Source organism: Triticum aestivum, chromosome 5B (genome assembly GCF_018294505.1).
Source record: "Triticum aestivum cultivar Chinese Spring chromosome 5B, IWGSC CS RefSeq v2.1, whole genome shotgun sequence".
Classification (NCBI taxonomy): Eukaryota; Viridiplantae; Streptophyta; class Magnoliopsida; order Poales; family Poaceae; genus Triticum; species Triticum aestivum.
The window spans coordinates 709,124,166-709,141,675 of NC_057807.1; positions in this window are offsets into that span (position 1 = coordinate 709,124,166).

Sequence of the window (17,510 nt, forward strand, 5' to 3'; positions counted from 1 at the left end):
TAATATGGTGCGTGCATTTATATAATCTGGCACAAGTACACACAAAAATAGGCTCCAGAAGTAAGGATAGTTGGCAGATGATAGGTTCATAATATACTATATAGAGAGTTTATTGCCAAACCATGATAACAAGAGCAGACAGCAACTAGGCAGACCATAGTGTACATAAAAGGGGTACACCATAACCACGATATATAAATCGGGAAAGTGGAACTGGCTTGAAAATACGGTGTTGTATTGCCACTAGTAATTGAAAGCCTATCGATCACATACAGGCTAGCTCTATCAGCTGTTGACTGCAGATATCCCTGCTCCCCTTCCTGACAAGAAACATATTGTGCGTACTAAATACAGAATAACAAAAGAGGAACATGTTAAAGAACAGAAGAGGAAGCATATTATTGAGGTTCCGCTTCATTGCATACAATGTTGGTTCCCCACTAATGATGAATCACAGCGCCCAAAGAAATGCAATTCCATGTTGTCTCTCTATATGTGGCAATTTTGAACAAGGTTCATTAGGATCATATTCTGAACAAGAGTCAACAGGTGGGGAGCGTATGAGTTTCATTGCATCCAGAATGGCACTCAATGCCTTGGTGCCAATTTTGTAAGTCATTGCAGTGTTTAGCTTCAAGAGGGGACTGTTGCTAGTGTGACACAAAGTAGCTACACAGATCATAGTGTAGATATAATGGGAAAACCTTAAGCATCAGAGTAAAATCAGCAAAGTGGAACTTGTTGGAATATATGTGCTAGTATTGCCGGTACGGCTAGAAAGGCTTCGGATACCAGCTCTCTTCAACTGAAGGTGCGGTACTATTAATATCAGTGTAACTATGAAAGGCGACATAGCTCCCCGTATTTCCTTGCTATTCTTATAGGATTCAAGTGGGCAGGCCACTACAAATCCTATTCCCATGTTCACAAAATCCTATGAATCAAAGAGGCATGAAGAGTTCAAAGTGTCCATCACAACCGACTGTATAGACCTCTACACTGCAAATGTCCCTGCTCATCTTCACTACAACGAACATACTGTACTACTATCATACTCCCTCCGTTCCAAAATATAAGTCTTTGTAGAGATTTCCACTATGGATCACATACAGATGTATCCAGATACATTTTAGAGTGTAGATTCACTCATTTTGCTCCATATGTAGTCCATGGTGGAATCTATACAAAGACTTGTATTTAGGAACGGAGAGAGTACTTATTAAAGAATAACGGAACAGGAACATGTTAAAGAAGAGCAAGCAGATTTTGGATAATAAAATGTTCGTTGCGCAGTGCCCACACATGATGAACCAGAGCGCATTAAGAAAGCAACTCCCTGTCGTCTCTCTATATGTGGTGCATGTGCTTTTCGAAAGTAAAGTACAAACATTAGCTAACCAATTAAATGTTATCTGTTTTAGTAATATCAGGATCATATCAGATTCGTACTTGAGCAACAAGTTTGGAATTATGAGTGGCACGTTGTTTAGCTTGATGGATTCAGGAGCAGTGCTAAGTAGGTACAATGATGGTACTAAATATAAAGGCATGTCTGCATGCAAGTCGCGTGACTTTTGTCATTTGGGTGAGTCAACCATTTCAGGCGGTTGGATGAAGATCCTACGTCTCCTAACCCTTCTTCTTCCTCGTCTCAGATTCTTCCCATACATAACACAGCACGGGCCACCGGCCGGACCACCGCCCTCCACCGCTTGTGTTCCTCCGCCACCCCCACCCCCACCCCCGCCCCCACCCACGTCGAGTTTTCTTCGTTCAGGGAGGCCCCACCACCGCCCCCCCCCCCCACAACCACCGTCCCCATCCGAGCCCCTTTGTTCGCACTGGCGAACTCCGGTGAGCTCTAAAAAATCGACTGACCCAATTTTGAAATTTAGTCTACTATGATTTAACTGGTGTGGAATATAAAAGGGGATAACCATAAGCATTGGGAGTATAGTGTTGAGTGTGCCATGGTGGATCTAAAGGTGCAAACCAGACAAAGGCACCTTCACAACCAATGTTTGCTTTCAACTAGCAAGTAAGTGGTGGACAAGAAATCAGAGTAAAGCAGTGTCAATCTATTTTCTTGCTGCGATAAATAAGTTGAGCAGATACGAAAGAGTACCGCCTCTGGTGCGGCACCGTGTATGCATCTGCAGAGAATTTGACTATGCTGCGGTAGCGATTGCTGTCGGCGGCATAGAAGTAGATCTAGGAGGGTAGACAGTGGCGGAGGGGCGCGGTGGACAAGATGGTCGTAGGAGCAACGCCGGCAAGGTGGACGACGGCGGGGATGAAGCGAGAGGATGGGATGCAAGGATCCCGGTCTGAAGCCGTGGATGACAGAGGTCGATATCTTGTAATGGACGGCGGCGTCGGGGTATCAGCTCCGGCATGGTGGAGGAGGACGGCGGTGGATGGGATGGCGGACGGAGGAGGCTGGGGTGCGGAGGGTGTTTTGGCGCCCACGGAGTACGAATGGGGAAATGGAGGTAGAGAGGAAGGGGGAACCATGTCTTTAGGGCGCGCTTGTCTCAAATGCGAGGAAATTTACAAACTTAGCCCCCATTTCAAATTTCCTACATGACAGCAATATTAGTCGGTTGGGGATAGAACAGTAATCTCGCATACATCGAATATTTGTCGACGAGAGTTTGTTTTTGGCGCCCACCGTGTATGAATCGGGGAGGGAAATCGATTTCGGCCGAGGACACACTGTGTTTTGGTGCCCACCGTGTATGAATCCGGGTGAGAGGCGGTTATGTCACATTTGAGTGAAATTATAAACCTACCCCTATCAAAACCTATAGAAATCAAGCAGATAGGCTTTGCGTGGCAGGGATAGGCAGTAGTAATTTCCATCTCGCAGATTTTGGTTTCAGGTGGTTACTGCGACTTTCCCTGCTTCTTTCAAATTTCGCAGAGTGCACGTTTACCGTGCCCACTCAGTTCGGATCCCGTTTGAATTCTATTTTTTCGGGCGGGATCCATTTTCGATTGGAATAAAATTGTATATATAACATTTTTTATATATATACTTTCAAAAGCACAACACCCTTTATACATAAATATGGTTTAAGAATGACATGATCTCAAATTCAGAAGGTTGTATCCATCAATTTGGATTTTCAAGTATTTGAAACCACTTTATGTTGAAATCCAATGTATGCATTCCTCGCTAACTGTCTCCAATTAATGTGTGTTTCCTGCAGTTTTTTTTTACTTCTCAAACATGTATAATGTGTTTCACACACACAACATATAGTGTAATCCCATTTAGACATTAATTGCATATAACCATGCATTGTTTCTAATTAAAGAATCTATGGATCACCAATATTGATAAACTATATAACATTACACGTGTCCGCAAATTCAAATGAATATGCATGTTTGATACACCAATTTGCGTTATGATATTATCGATGTCGTGATCTCTAGCTTAAATATTTTAATCCCCTTTAATCCAGATATTCATCTCATATATCTATCACTCATGCTTATATAGGACTATATCTCTCTAGACCTATACGCGTTCATCGTCTCTCGGGTATCTCTCGTGCTACCTGTATGTCGACAATGATCTTTTATCTTCGTAACACACTGACGGTACTCTCTCCCTCGACCTTCATCACTCTATCTCTATCTAAGTATATCTTGCTCCCTTCTATGTGTCTCTAACTATGATTCTCCATGTGGAATCTCTTTCTCTCACACAAACACAAAACTTTGTCTCCCGAGGTCTCATTTCTCTCTACTATTGCCCTGTGTGCCACTCGCACACCCCTCATACAGAGATGTCCTTTGCTCCTTAGGTATTAGAACCTATGACTCTTCCTCTTAAATATCTCTTTCTCACACACAAACACAAACTCTGTCTCCCAGGGTCTCATGTTTGTCCACTGTTCTCTTGTATGTCGCTCACACACACTCTCTCTCCCTAGAGATATCTTGCGTTCCCTCATATGTCTCTCTAGCTATCACTCTTGTTGTGAAATATCTTTCTCTCTCGCAGACACAAAACTCCATCTCTCGGGATCTCATTTCTCTCTCATATTTGTTTGTATGTGACTCACATGCACCCTCTCTCTATCTCTCTCACACCCACACACATAACTCAGCCTTCTGATCCACTCGACTCCTATATCTAACACACACTAGCTAGCATCTTTATCTTTCTATTTATTTGTTTCTCCATCAACCTTCTTTCTCGCCCTCACTCTTGCTTCCTATCATGCACACTACATATGTTTCTCTCTACATGCAGTCAAGTGCCCTCTTTTTATCTTTCTCACACACACACATAACTTCACCCTCTAAACCACCTGGCGGTCATCTCCAACACTCAAACTAGCGGATGTCCCTCTAGCTAGCATCTCCATCTCTGTATCTATCTATAGTTTCTTCGTCAACATTTTTTCTCGCATGCAGTCTTGCTTCCTATCACCCACACTATATATGTCTCTCCATACATATGCATTTATAGGTTGATCTCTATTGCACAATCGTTGTGCCTCACTCCATCTGCTCGCCATAGATGCATGCTCCAGCCCACGCCACTATCTCTTAAAGACAAAAACACATGCTCAATTGTCGGGCCTTCTTCCCTGCATTCTCACATGCATGCTTATTGTCATACCAATCCATCTCTCCCATGTCGTTGATCTTATGACTTATGTCTTCTTTCTTTTATCTCGATCATGTGCACACACACACACACACACACACACACATCCCACGTATACATGTATACCTCTCACACATGAACGTTCAAGGTCTCTATGTCTCCATACATAGTTAATTACCCTCAATCCTAACGCCACATTGAATCGTTCTCTTCTTGTGTGCACATAACTTCCGCCTGGATGGGTAAAACACACACTCACACTTAACAATCTCCTTCTAGATACCCCCCCTCTCACTCTTCCCCTATATCCCCGAAACCAATAAGACCATCCCTTCATTTAATTCCCACCTATATGCACCATCGATATATAATATTCTTCCTCGGTGTCTCTCGAACAAACACGTTCTCTCGATGTCGACTCCTCTCACGCGCACACACGTTCTCTTCCCTCTCTACGGGCATTTTCTCTCTCGCACCCCATCATTGGTGGCCTCTGCCATACACATCACCTCTCTATGATGAAGCCATGCACACTTAAATTACTTTCGCCACCGAGGACTCCGCGACACACACACACACACACAAACACACACACACACACGCACCCACCCACACACACAAACACACAAACACACACACACACACAGACTCCATCACACACACACACACACACACACTAAGACTTCGTCTCTCTCTCTCTCTCTCTCTCTCTCTCTCTCACACACACACACACCCACACACACACAAACACACACACACACTAAGACTCCATCTCACACACACATGCTCTAGGCGGTTATCATGTGTACCCTTATAAAAAACCGAGTTGGCGATGATGGTGTGCCTGCCATCTTGTAATATAGACCATCTGATCTATATCTGGTGGATAGAAAGCAAACTATGATAATTTTACAAAAGATACCCGCACCTCTCTCCACATCCTTATCTCCCACAACCTCATTGTTGAGCAATTAAACAAGGAAGTCTTTGGAACAATCTAGCATGGTGGCCGCTGCCGCCTGCCGGCGCCGTCCATCCCCATGCCTCCGCCCATTCCGACCACCAGTCACCACCATGCTCCACTCCTCCTCACCTTATCTCTCATCTTTCATTTTTTTCGATGACATTCTCGAGATACCAGTTTTCTGATAAAATTCTCGAGATATCATTACTTTTTACACATGGGATTACTCCTGCATGGGTCAATCACAACAGGTTTTTTGTAAAAAAATGCATATCGATGTTCCGTGCAATGCATGAGCATCTTGTTTGTAATTATATAACGCAAATCACGAGCAGGAAGTGACATTTTTTTTACACAACCACGTTAACATGGCCACGTAAATCACTAGCTAAAGTAAATACCATTATACTTATATCCCGATGCAAAAGGTTGAGTACATGTCCGAAGAGTAGAGTCGCACACAAGCACTCTCTCTCTCAGAATATATCTCTCTCTCTCTCTCTCTCTCTCACACACACACACACACCAGTTAGATGACGCCCACTTAAGCAGACACGTATGTTACAATTTGTGCACCCGCGGGTACACGTGATGTTGCGCATTTATTTAAGCCAGACGGCGAACCCAAACAGTAGCTGCATTCATTCCCCTCCCACCGCCTCTTCTCTGGTCGCCGTCGCCCGGTAGCCATGGCCCAGCCGAAGGTAACTGGTAACAACATACGCCATACTCCCGCCGGAGTGGCGCTTTAATCTAGAAATTTTAGTGGTCATGCATGCATCTTTTTGTGCTAGCACTCCGATATAAGGTTGAACGGTTGCTTCTCGCAGATGTGCGGGGGCAGTGGAAGAGGAAGGAGAAGGGAAGCGGGCTGTGGAGTAACGTTTTTTACCACAATTTATAGGAAACTGAGTGCAATAATTGAGTAGTTTTGCAAACTACCAGTACTACACCTAAAACGGTTCAAAACCTATACTCCCTTGACAGCGTGCGCTTCCCATGTGAAATGGTCAGCGTTGCCCTGGAGCGTCAGTGCCACATTAATGCTCGGTCAGAGCAGAGGCGACCTCTCACTGGCGCCGGCTTTGAAGCGGCGCGACGGCCGAGAGAGCGCCGCTTCCTGGTGCATGCGACTGCTCGGCATCGAGGCTGGCCATAGGCCCTATTTCGATCCATGGGTTAGAGTTAGTTTGAGCTAGTTGGGGCTCAAATAGCCCTAAAGTTTCCAAGCATGAGGGTTTAAATTGGAGCAAGTTGCACTGAACCCACCAAAAAAAACTATCCCACCCAAGAGGTGCTAACTGGACATAGTTCTCATTGGGACCACTGAAAAATAACTTTTCTCTCTCCATCAAGTGCATTTATTGTCAATCTAACCCTGTCACCCAAACACCTCTTTGGCTACAGTTAGTTCAGGGTTAGTCATGAGTTAGTCTAACCTCTAGCTAAGTTAGAGTATCCAAATAGGAGCAGTATAGGACATGCAAGTTGCTCAAAGCATACAGTCAAATTCGTACGTGAAAGGATTTTTTTCTTGTTGAAAACGGAACGTGAAAGGAATTTTGTTTTAGAATGCTCTTGGCATGTCGCTAACATGTGATGAGTTAACCAACCTCAATAGACGGCAAAGACGCCAGCCCGCCACACTTACGAAAGAGGGAGAAGCGATACGGGTTGTTGGATTACTAGAGATAGGTGTCGCATGGAAGCCAAGAAATATGGTGATAGCGTGGGTTAGCCATGTACTAGTACAATGTAACTAGGGCTGCCGTGTTTCGTACTCTTTCGGTCCACTATGGAGATGATTGGTTGATTTTATATCGCTGAATAATATAAAATATTATGAGTGCAGACGCTCCACCACGAGGTTCCTTGCTCCTTCTCGGTTGTTGGGAATCTATGTTCTTCCACTCTATTTTTTTACGTGATCTTTGTTCATCCTTTTGCCAACATGCGAGACATGCATCAAGGTGCACGTGTCATGCAAGGATCGTTCCATCTATATGAAGAACACGTGGGACTGGAACTACGAGATGGACATGTACCCAGGAGTGGACGTACGAACCTGAGTAATGTAGCATAGTAAGTGAAGTAGAAAGGCACAAATGGTATGAACATGCGTGGCATATAGGGTGTGTTTAGTTGCGTTCTCGTCTCAGCATAGTTGTTCCCTCTTCATGCATGTTCAACTCTACACCCCTCTTCATGCATGCTCTCTTCATGCATGCTTCTAGTGTATTTGTGCTAAACTTGTGTGGAATCATGCACCCTCCATACACTCTACCAAACACCCAAAAGTGGGTCGAGAAGGGAACTCTTGGGCAGCATTTGTCTCTTACTACGTACTCCCTCCATTCCAAGTTACTCATCATGGTTTTAGTTCAAACTTGAACTAAAACCATGACAAGTAATTTGGAATGGAGGGAGTACCACTAAATGTTGTACGTGCAATGCACGGTGATGTTATGGAGTACGTGCCTAAGTACTCTACTACTACTATATTAGTTGGAGGCACATATTAGCTTTTATATTTGTTTACGTGTATGCCCCGAGACCTTCCAACTAGACGTGTCTTTCTCTTCAAGTCGCACTTTGTATCGTTCATACCACTAGTACTACTACGTGTGGTCTCCGACCCAGAAGTGGAAGAAGTGGAGACGCTCTACCACGCTGGTTTTTTTTGTGCTGGGCTCTACAATGTTGTTCATGTCCCACTCCTTTCGCTGACGTGTGGGACATCCAGCACGTGCCGTGTTTGGCAGTCTTCATCATAAGAGTTGAAACGCTAGCATTCATCCGAAATAAAAAATAAATATAAATCAGCAGTGATACTATTTTTTTTGCGAACCAATCAGCAGTGATACTATACCACGCGGTTTTCTTGCTCCTCGATATCAGAAAGAGTACTTCTGTTCGCCAACATGTGGGACGTCGACCATCCTGGTCCACTTGACATGCACGCAGAACTCGAAGGGAGTGTCACCCCAGTCATCGCTCCGCAGTAATAATGACTAATGAGCCGTCAAATCACAGGCCCAACCTTTCCCACTTTGAAGTTGCTCGGATGAAGGAACCATCATGACTTCGTTGAATTCCGCTTCTTGAAGAAAACTACTGTACCAGCAGTACTGCTAGCTACAGTAGTTACTCCAACAGAGGCCTCCTTTCGTTCATAGGATAGGAAATTTATAGGAATATGAAAATCATAGGAAGTGAGATGACATGCATCTCAATTCCTATAGAGAAAGAGATGTCATTTGATGCATAGGATAGGAATTTTTCCATTGAGTCTAGGCTAATGTACTGGTAATTTGCTCTAAAAACTACAGTAGTAACTAGTAGTACTGGTACATGCTCGTACTCAGACACAGACACACACACTAACTACTAGTACTACCACTTCTCACATGCTGTCCAGATGCCGTCGTTCTCCTTCCCGGCTTTGTTGGCGACACCCCATCGTGCTTGGATCTCTGCCGACCTCTCCGTAGCAGCGCGTGCGTCCTCTTCTTTCTTGCAGCGGCGGACCTCTCTTTTCTTGAGTGCTTTCTGACTTCTCCGCTCCCTTTGTGCGGCTTTGGCCGCCTATTGCTCTACCACCCATTCGGCCTTGGCACCTTCAAATTCCTCCCACATAGGTGTGAGGTCGCGAGCGGCGATGAAATCGGCACGGCGGGATGCCATCGCTTCCCTACCATTTTGTGTGCGGTCATGGGTGGCGAGGAACTCGGCGCGGCAGGATGCCATTGCTTCCTTACCGGTTAGTGTGCGGCGCGGTGGCATGAACGACGCTTGGTGAGAGCTCTGGGGTGGAGTGCCGGACAACCGTGTAGTGCATTGATTTGTCAAGAGCTCAAGGATAGAAGACGAAGGAAACTTGGATTCCCCTTCAATCCTGGTCATTTATTACCGAGTAAAATGCATTGGCGGTCATCGAACTTGTCTTGATAGCTCACTTTGATCATTGTATACGAGATATGGTGATTATACGGTCACTAGCTCGGCGTATAGCTACGTATTTGTCTGGTTGACCAATCAAACAGTTTGCATGCGCCTCATCAGCTCGTGTTCTTTATCTATCTGTGCGGGCCTACCTGTCAGTGGAGAAAGAAATAAAAACCAAAATTATGCGTATGTGGGGAATCAAACCACGGACTCGTCGCTGCAACGCGCACTCGTCAGCCAAATGAAAATGAAATAATTTTCGTCAGACACTCACGCTCACGCTGTCAAAGCATGCTAATGCATGCACATCGCCCTCTCAATCAAAGTCCTGCTCATGGCGCAACGCAAACAGCGAGCCCATCACATGAGCGCCCCAGCGGTGCCTGACATTATTGTTTAGACGTTTGATGGAGGCCTACGTGAATGCCGAGCATGTATTCACCTGGCTCAACACCAACGGTCATACTCGGAGCGCCTTGCTCATGTATATCGTCCATCACAACGACAATCTATAAAACAGCCTAGCTAAAGAGGGTACTATGGTACGGAGTATGTACTATCGTGAGCGACCGATCTTAGTGCCACTGCACACGAGTGTGTGTCTGATCGATTCGTCCATTATTCGTAAGTTATGCATGGTTGTGTGGTGTCTAATGGTGGTCGTCGAAGGCTAGCTGGCGACAAGAGCGGTTGCATGGACGCCCGGTTGTCAATACGTGCCGCATATGCTTCAAAGGCTCGTCATCCATGAGTTCACACTTTACCACCACGCCAGCGTCTGACCGCCCTGCCTACCGAAACCCTTTCCATCGCTAGTGCGTGCTTCCCGCCTGAAACGGTCACCATCTCTCCAGAACGTCAATGCCGCATTAACCGGACATAACTACAGGTGCAGTTGGTGTGTCACTGACATGCGGGCCAGATGCCCGTTGGGCCCACATGTTAGTAACCCAACGCACCTACAGTTAAGTCACTGAAGCATCGTCCGCATTCACGCCCGACGAACCTACTCTGGCGCCAGCCGTCCATCCGTCTGCCGTGGCTCATTGCCATCCGCCCGCTATATTAACTTGAGCCCCAGCTCTCGGCCATAGCCAAAGACCCACATTCATTCTCCTCCGGTCCCTTCCTTCTGTCGACACCACTCCAACAATGGCCTCCTGGTGTTCCAAAGCTCTCTTGGACGTATTGTCACAGGAGAAGACGGGGGACATCGGCGGCTTCGCTCCGGGGGCGCTCCAAAGCTCTCTTTGACGTACTGTTGCAGGATCAGATGAAGGAGATTGCCGGCACCCCCCCCCCCCGGCCGCCCTCCGCCGCCACGACCACGAAGCCGGCGTGCGGGCGCGGGCACAACCGATAGCGAGGAAGAGTAGTACATGGTAGGTTGCCACCGCTCTAGTCCTAGGAAGGCCACCACTACTCCACTCAATCGATGCCAAGCTTGGTGGGGTAAACATCAGCGGCCGATTAGCCACTTGACGGCGACATGGAGGTGGAAATCTTCAGAACCTTGTGCTCCAGAGGAGGAGGTTATCGAGGCGGATATGGAGGAGGCAAAGGCAATGGTCGGCTTTCTCGGGTTCATGGCCGGACATGGTGGTCGGGCGCCGGCGATCGTTTAGATTAGGTTTACAGTAGGTTTTTGTATGGTTTGTGCAAAATATGTAATGAATTTCGTCCAGTTTGTAGGAAAAATTTTCAAAATGTAATAAATTTCATCCAGTTAATTTGAAATTTGCTTTGTTTGCGCGAATTTTGTCCGGCTAGTTCATATAGTTGTCGAAAGTTATGCGGGCAGCATCGGATGGCATCCATCAGTGTCCTCGGATAGATGCCGGTGTAAATTTGTGGCCAGCGCTGGGGATGCCCTAACTATCATGCTATAATCGCTAACAGTGCTCCATTGTTTGGCAGGGAACAGTTATCCCTCGATCAAAATCAGATCCGCGGTGTTTCGCACGCCTCCCACGTAAGAGTGTAAACTCTTGGTTACATAAAAAAGGAGCAAGTGGACGGCACTGTAGCATGTCATATCACTCAAACTAGCCCGCCTAACAAGTGGGAAAGCACCGCCCTCGTCATTTTGTTCTGGATTTCTATCATGAATTGCACGAAAATGTTATGCTTTGCAAGTTCTAAAGGAAAAGGCGGCACACTTACGACTCGTACGCATCGCGGCCCCGACAGTCCAGCTCGCACGCTGCTCACCAGAGGGGAGACGCGTTGTCTTGCAATTTCACTGACATGTGGGACTGCAATTGAATAAACCGTCGATAGCCAAAATCTAATCGCTCGGCGGGCGTCACCTGAGAAGAGAGAGATGGGGGAGGGAGAAGAGATCGCCCGCTCGCCGTGCACGGACTCCAAGAAATATATGGTGATAATGTGAGGTGGGCCATGCGGGAGTCCGGACCGCTTCCAAGCCTGTTTCTGACCGCCGTGGCCCCTTAGACGCCAGCTGCCGGCCGCATGCATGCATAGCAAGTAGTACCAGTAAAATACTGGGCTATAAGCCCGCTTATGTGGAGGAGAGAGAGGCATTGACAAAGTCAAGGAGTGGGCTCTGCAAGAGCCCATCTCTACACGTGCTCCTAGGTATAAAAAAATAATTCTAAAAAAAAGAGGCATAAAAAAACAATTGTGTCTAAAAAAAGAAAGGTAAAAAACATTTGAGAGTAAATAGATAGAGAGAAAGTGAGAAAAAGTTGTAACCTTATAGCCAACCTTATAGTCAACAGCATGGTAGTATTACATGAGGAAGAATGGAGTGGTGCAAATGCCAAGTTCACTGGGCTGCCGTGTTTCACACTTCTCCGTCATAACAGTGGATACAATAGCTTTCATCGAAAATAAACAATGCATACTCGTAGCTCGTCCTCTATACACTACAAAAAAAGACACATCCGTGACATTTTGGGTCGAACGGAAAAAAATTATGTCATACATATGACACTTCTATGAGATAATTGTGACAAAACCCGGTATCATCATAGATGTGGTAGGCTCCTACTTCTATGACAAAAAATAATGACAGAAAATGGGTTTTTCGTCCTGGGCGGGCCGGAGACGCAGCTGCATGACATTCTTTGGGCCGTCCATGACGGAAAAAACCGTCCATGTGGAAAATTTCGGGGAGTTCCCGGTTACGGTGGGTGGTCGAGGGCCAAGTGATGTGCGTCTATCGTACATGTACGCGCGTGTGTGCGAGGCTTTGGCTCTAACTGAACCCGAGCGAGGCGTTGGGCTCTAACTGAACCCGAGCGATTGCACTGCAGGCTACGCGTTACTGAACCCGAGCGATCGATCGATGGTTGTTAACTGAACCCGATCGAGCGATTCCTTCGCTACTGCTGCTAACTGAGGCTGATCGATGCTGCCTCTCTGGATGAACAGTGAGTGTTGCCCGGGGGGGTTGGATGAACAGTGAGCGGTGGGAGTGGATGAACAGGACCCATGGCGTTGCCTCTGGATGAACAGGACTCCGATCGATTGAGCCGGTTGGGGCTGGATGAACAGGACCCCGTGGAGGGCTGGATGAACAGGACGACCCCGTGGAGGGCTGGATGAACAGTAGACGGTGGAGGGGTGGATGAAAAGTAGCCCGTGGAGGGGTGGTTGAATAGGAGCCGTGGAGAGGGGTGGTTGAACAGTAGCCGGTGGAGTAGCGCGCGGTAGAGGCTGGATGAACAGGAGCCCGTGGATGAACAGTCACAGGTGGAGGCTGGAGGAGGTCGACAGTAGCCCGTGGAGGCTGGAGGAGGTCGACGGTGGAGATGAATAGTATCCCATGGAGTCCCGTTTTGCGGTACGCCACACCCCTCCCGATGAACAGGACCCCCGTTTCGACCGTAGCGCTCCAACACAAGTCCGTTTCGTCTGTTTTGTGGTACGCTACACCCCTCCCGATCAACAGGACCCCCGTTTCGACCATAGGAGGTCTGTTTCGTCCATTTTGCGGTACGCCACACCCCTCCCGATCAACAGGACCCCCGTTTCGACCGTAGGAGGTCTGTTTCCTCTGTTTTGCCGTACGCCAGACCCCTCCTGATGAACAGGATCCCGTTTCGAACGTGGCCGGTCAAACACAAGGTCGTTTCCTCCGTTCTGCAGTATGCCAGGTCTCGTTTCCATCACGTGTTCTGTCCTAGCCCTCCCGATGAACACGACGACGCATTCCGTTCCGACCCAGCCGGTTGGCTCCCCCTTAACACAACGACGACGATGTTTCTCCGTTCTGACCCAGCCAATGTACACGAGCCCTGGTCGTACGTATATATGCGCGAGTAGGCGTTCGAGACCCCGCCCGTATGTACACATACGTGGCCGTATTTTCTTTCTTGCAGCCTGGCCGCTGTACGTACGTGTACATGCTACGTGCGCGCCTCTACATCCACCAGTATATACGTACACGTTCGCGACCAGAATGACAACGCTACGTACGCTTCGACCAGGCGGGTCCCGACTGTCAGGCAATTTCTTGCATGCGATGATATAACTGGTGGGTCCCAGCAGTCAGGGGGGCGAATCGTTTTGTTTTTTTTGCCCGGACGTACTTCCTTGCGTGCGAAGGTGTAGCTGGTGGGTCCTAGCAGTCAGCTGGCGAATCGTTTTTTTTTGCCCGGACGCACTTCCTTGCGTGCGAAGGTGTAGCTGGTAGGTCCCAGCAGTCAGGGGGAAAACGTTTTTTCCGCAAAATACGGTGGCCCGTCCGATGGGTCCCCGCTGTCAGGTGGAGGAATAATTATTTTGCTCGTAATAAGGAGGCACTTTCTTGCGGCCGCCGTGGACCCAGCTGTCAGCCTCTCCATGTACAGTACTCTTCTGATGGAAGTTGGTCGTTGACCACATTGACCACGCCGCGCCGAGAGCACCAGGGCGGTGGACAACGGCGAGGCCTAGGAAGGGGATGACGCGGAGCCGGGAAAGACGTGGCAGTGGATCCCCACGTGGAGAGGAGTATGACTGTACGAGGGTTTACTGGTTCGTCTGTCGTTGCCAGACAATAACAGCAGGTGTTGGTCAGTAGAGGGATGGCTAGGCCAGCGATGGGAGTACGATGGGCGGTGAGGCCTGCGCGGCAGCGCAGCCGGCCGCGGGGAGGCGGGAGCAGGCAGTCCCGCCGGCGCTTGTTTGAGCGGCTGGAGCATAAAGAGCAAAGATTGAAGAAGCACGACACCCGTTGGATGGACATCCAACAGTCACTGCTCTCGTGTGTTGACTAAGTTGACAGGGCGTTGCGTGTGCGTCAACCTTTTTTTTATGAAAGCATATGCGTCAACCTGTAGTAGGCGTACAAGTCAGCCTCAAATATGTGGAAAACAGTAGACAGCCCATCTGCCATTATTTCTAATAATGTACAACCCATTTGCTAATTCTTAAGAATTTTTTTGGAGCCCATCTTCTTTTTGTTAGCATTACACCCCATATTGTGGCCACGGTTAAAAAGTATACGAAATTTTGCATATTTCGGTGCGGTCAACTGTTTTTAATCCAGAAATATTCATTCACATTCAAACTATTTTGAAAAATAATTTATATAAATATAAAATCCAAGTAATTGTCCATGCATAAAAATCAATGGAATTTAAAATCTTGTAATGAAAAAAGTTGAAACTAATTCCCGGTTTGATGTGTTCTAAAAATGTACAGCCCATTTCTGGGCAAACCGAATGAAACTCTCCTCGTCTTGAAAGATTTGCAGCCCAGCAGGGCCGATAAAGCAAGTAGGCCTTGTTTGGGTATTTCTTTAAAAAAATAGAACTGGGCTAGCCATTTTCAGCAAGGAAAAAACACAACTAGGCTCATGATGTGGTAAACATAAATAAAACCCTGGCTAGACGGGCCACAGCCCCCGCACAGACCCATTGTTACCCTGATCCGTCGCTAAAACTAGTATAAATAACAGTTGCTTGTTTCTCAAAAAAAAACTGCGCGACCTGCTGGGTCCCTGGTGTCAGCCGCTCGTACTGTAATTCTCTCGTTTATTGACTACGTTGACAATGGTTTGAGCCCCAGATGTCCAACCATTAGGAGGAACCATATTTTTGGGCTTGTAATATAGAGGCACTTGCTTGCATACTGCCATGACGCTGGTGGGTCCCTACTGTCATCCTCTCCATGTACAGTCATCTGCTTGTTCCTGTCGGTTGTTGACGACGTTGACAACGCAAGAGGGCGGCGCACCGCGCACGGCGAGCGAATCAAGGCCGCAAGGCAGAGGACGACGGCGAGGCCTCGGACGGAACGAACAGGAGCCATGGAAGATGCGCTGATCCAGTCGCAGGCGGAGGGGAGTACAAGGGTTGACTGGTTCGGGTGTGGGTGTGTGTTGGGGCTGACGTCGCCGAAGAATAATAGGACGTGTGGGGGAATACAAGGAGGTACTGGCCAACGTTGGAGGGTACATACGGTAGGGCGGCCGAGGCGCAACCAGCCATGGGATGCGGGAGCAGGCGGAGCCGACGGGGTGGTTCGGTTTGGGCGGCTGGAGGAAGAAGACAAGAGATAGAAGATACACGACAGATGTTGGATGTCAATCCAACGGCTAGTAGGCAGAATCGTTTGTTGACTGGCTAGGCTATTTCCTCGCGGGTCCCAAATGTCATAATCCAAATCTGTCACGGTCATGCAGCCTTTCCTATGAAAATTTACAGCCCATTTGATGTGCTGGTTCAAAATAAGTTTGTGGGTGCTGGTGGGGGCTAATCACTTGGCTTCTGTAATACACAGTGAGCTCAAGCAGACGGTGAGAGTGATATTATGTCCCTTGGTTGGGATTTGTTACAATATTTCACTCTAAATTAAACGAATGGCAAGCCATGCCTTGTTTCAAAGAAAATATGACAGTCACAGCCGAGTTGAAAAGGGCAGGAACATCTAACTCCAGCTTACAAACTATACAAAAGCACGAGGGTTAATTGTTCATCAGGTTTACAAAAAAACCTAGGTTGAAAAGGGCAACAACATCTAACTCCAGCATTGTTTTCGGCAGTCACAGTCAAATGGATCGGTCAGGTCCATATAATGAACATCCTGGGTCGTAAAATTTACTGGATTATGACCACAATATGTTGTGAATAGAAGCCCGACACGTTCAGATGCTCTTTTGCCCACCTGAAACTCCTCTTTTTGCTCTTCGACATACCCATCCGTCAAAACCATGCTGCTGATAAACTTAAGCCTGATGGACAATAGTAACCTCGCATTCAACAGGAAGAATGTGACAAATCTAGTGTTTGCACGGTTGGCTACATATCGTTCTAGCGTTATTGTCTTCAATCGAATTTCATGAGAAGTGAGAAAATCCCGATGCTTACAAATCCACCGATTGGTTATAACTTTCTTACCCTATCCTGTTGCCTAAATAGACATGAAGATTGAAAATAGTTAAGGTCTAAAAAAAGAGTGTCGAAAGAGCAACAGCTGTACGGTTAATTCTAGTACACTATATGTGGGCTTCCAATGTGCGCGTGAAATTATCACCTTTATATACAACTTCTCCAGACATGGAAAGCATTGCAGCAAGCCAATAATCTTGTTTAGATCAAAACTAATCATTTGGATATATAAGATCTTGACAGAATCCAGCACCATTGATAGGCCATCCATGGAGAAACTCTTCATTGAGCATAGAACATAATATTAGTACAAAATGTATACTCCAAGATGATATATAACTTATGGGCAGAAATTTAAAAGGCAGCTTATGGTTACAACTGTAGATGATAATATAAAGTACCTGAAGAACTGCGGAGCCAAACACCATATTAAATGAGACTTTATTTGGAGACAACCGATTCTAATTGTGAAAACAAGCACCTGAAGAACCTGAAGAACTGCGACTTTATTTGGAGACAACCGATTCTAACTGTGAAAACAAGCACCAAGCACTCCAGGGCAGGGCAACTGGAGTGGATGATGATGTGCAATGAGGCCTCTGATATACGAACCCGCACAAGTGGAAGTTTCTTG